This window comes from Sinocyclocheilus anshuiensis, unplaced genomic scaffold (assembly GCF_001515605.1).
Source record: "Sinocyclocheilus anshuiensis isolate Anshui unplaced genomic scaffold, SAMN03320099.WGS_v1.1 scaffold609, whole genome shotgun sequence".
Classification (NCBI taxonomy): Eukaryota; Metazoa; Chordata; class Actinopteri; order Cypriniformes; family Cyprinidae; genus Sinocyclocheilus; species Sinocyclocheilus anshuiensis.
The window spans coordinates 642879-645790 of NW_015541011.1; the positions used below are offsets into that span (position 1 = coordinate 642879).

Sequence of the window (2912 nt, forward strand, 5' to 3'; positions counted from 1 at the left end):
TTTTCTATAGGTCTATCATAATGCGTGCGGTAGAGGGTTAAATTATTCCTGTGATGGTAAAGCAAAATTCACAGAAACCATTACTCCGGTCTTCAGTGTCACATGATCCTTCAGAAATCATTCTAATAGGCTTCTTATTATCAATGATTTCTTATTATCGATATCTATGTTAAAAATGCTTAACATTTTTTATTGAAACCGTGATAAATTTAATTTAATTTTTTAGGATTTTTGATATATAGAAAAAAAACAGCATTTATTTAAAAACCACTAGAAGGTCTCTCAAATTCACTGAGAGAACCTGTGAATTTGAACTGCATTGGGCATTGCAAGAAACTGATGACAATTAGCACAAATGAATAAAAACCATGTTTAAATAACAAGTCTTTGTGCAGTGAACAGCATTTTTTGACAGTTTTGAATGTGGCATTTCAATGAATCTTCCAGTAAAATGATCAGCAGCCCAGCATCTCAGGATGGTACAAAATAAAATATGAACAGGAAAATCCTTTGCATATGCAAATACGACACAGTATTCCATGCATAACCTCACCAAGAACACGAGAAATAATGAACTGCGTGCTTCCACCGCCCTGATTTTTCGGACTGATGACTGAGAAGGCACGAAGAGTTCAATGAACACAGAAAGGATCTGCTGGGTCTGAGTGGATGTGCTAAGGGAAACTTCCCTGTGCCTGAGATAGCTCCAGTTCTCCAGAGGAATACCATAAAACATGTAAACTGGGAGCATGGCACATTACATAACTGTATGCTACCTGTTACCTAGCAACTCTGTGCACTAGTGGCTATGGCTCTGTATGTGCTACCCGTTTCTCTCCATTTCAGAAGGCCAGGCCTTAGCACTGAATCCCCAACAACCTCAATTTCTGCTGCACGGCAGACCTTCAAGACGCCTTAGCGCTGCTAAATTACATCACAGTCATTTGTCTCATACAGTGGAGACCCACTGAAAGCAGGAAACAAGTGATTGAGGGTGCAAATGCACAGATCCCTATAATATATTTGGCAAACAGTTCTTAACTTATTATTCAAATAAAAGACTTGAATGGGCATCTCAGTGTTGTTTCTCTCCGTTTCAACACATTTAACCATACGTCAATCAATTCTTCAGATTTCTGCAGATTTTTCCATACAATCCATGCATGAAATGTAAAAAATTCTAGATGGTCTAGTAGGTCTGTCCATTATTTAAAAACCCAAGTCACAAAATAACATGTAAGATCTGAACTGACTTCAAATGACTTCAAGTAACCATTTTAGCTAAACTATATAAATACATTATATCAGATTTCAAAGATCATATAAAAGACTAAACGTATTTGTCAATGTCATCCAGTTTTCTTCTACAGTGCCATAAACAACCAAACCTTCACAAAGCTTCACCGTAACAAATTTAATGATCAACTTTACTACTGTTGCTGTCTGCCACAGATAGGGTTGCCAACTGTCCCGTATTAGCCGGGACATCAAATATATTGGGCTTAACTGATGTCCCTTACGTGACCTCCATTGTCCCGTTTATTGACTGCTACGCTGCTCTAACCACTGATTGATACAACAGCAACAGCAGCAGCAGTGCTGATCACGACACTTGACTTGAGAATGATCACAGACACCTGTCATCATCCAATCACAAATTGTGTGCGTGTATATATAAATATATATTTTTAAAAGCCCAATTTCACAGTTCTCAAATTCATTCATGTGTAACATTCTATAAAATAGCTTGACTGAGAGAGCATGAGCAACTAAAGTGGGCGGGGCTTAACAAACAGTCAATTGTTGTTGATCGCAGGTGCATTTAGGGATTGATCACGTTTACTGCACCAAGCAGTGAATAACTGGAATGAAGGCTAAAAGTCTGTGGTCGACTTGAAATCACTCAGTAACCATTATCAGATGTTCAAGGAGTGGGACCTTATGTTTTGATTGTAGACATTTTATGAAGCTCAGTACCATATAATTCACAGATCTGAACCAAAAACAAATCTGCAAACCAACAAACCTTAAAAATTCCCATCTTTACAATCAATAAGCATCCAGTGCCCATTCCAATACTGTTTTCCATCAGTGCTGCCCAGCTGATGTCTTAGAAAAATGAAATGCTTATTAAAAACACTGATAATGAATTAATGGTAATTATATGCCTTTTAAATTGCCCATATACGTTCATCCTGCCATGCTGACCTTTTACACATTTGTCATATTGTTAAAATTCTCACGGTTGAAGTATGTTGTTTCTTTTACCTTTTCCTTTCCATATTTTCCTTTCTTTCAACTTATAGCTGAGTCATGAATATTCACACACCTAACTGACTCATATATGCTTTTGAGTACACACACACACACACACACACACACACACACACACACACACTAAACATACATTTTTCTATGTGTGATCAATCAAGTGCTTTAAAGGTGTCATATGATGTTGCTAAAAAGAAAATTATTTTGTGTATTTGGTGTAATGAAATGTGTTTATGCGGTTTAAGGTTAAAAAAACACATAATTTTCCACATACTGTACATTATTGTTTCTCCTCTATGCCCCGCCTTTCTGAAACGCGTCGATTTTTACAAAGCTCATCAGTCTGAAAAGCGAGGTGTGCTCTGATTGGCCAGCTATCTAGTGCGTTGTGATTGGCCGAACACCTCAAGCGTGTGACGGAAATGTTACGCCCCGTACCATACTGTTATGCCGTGTCCAGGCCGGAGCGATGAGACAAAAACATTAAAACCCATTATAAACGAGGCATTTGTTGCATCCCGTGGGGACATAATTACGGATTATAATGACTTATACTTTATTTTTACGCGTTGCAACGTGTCGTGTAAACATAAAACCATGTCTGCATTTGTGATTGGAGAAATGACAAACAACAAGTGCTA

The 2912-nt window shown here is 37.7% G+C and overlaps 1 protein-coding gene across 1 annotated transcript in view; it reads right to left on the reverse strand.

Moving 5' to 3' along the window:
- LOC107690363 (ras-specific guanine nucleotide-releasing factor 1) overlaps positions 1-2912 on the reverse strand; it is a 46360-nt gene that overhangs the window by 24995 nt on the left and 18453 nt on the right. The gene's annotated exons all lie outside the window — the stretch shown is intronic.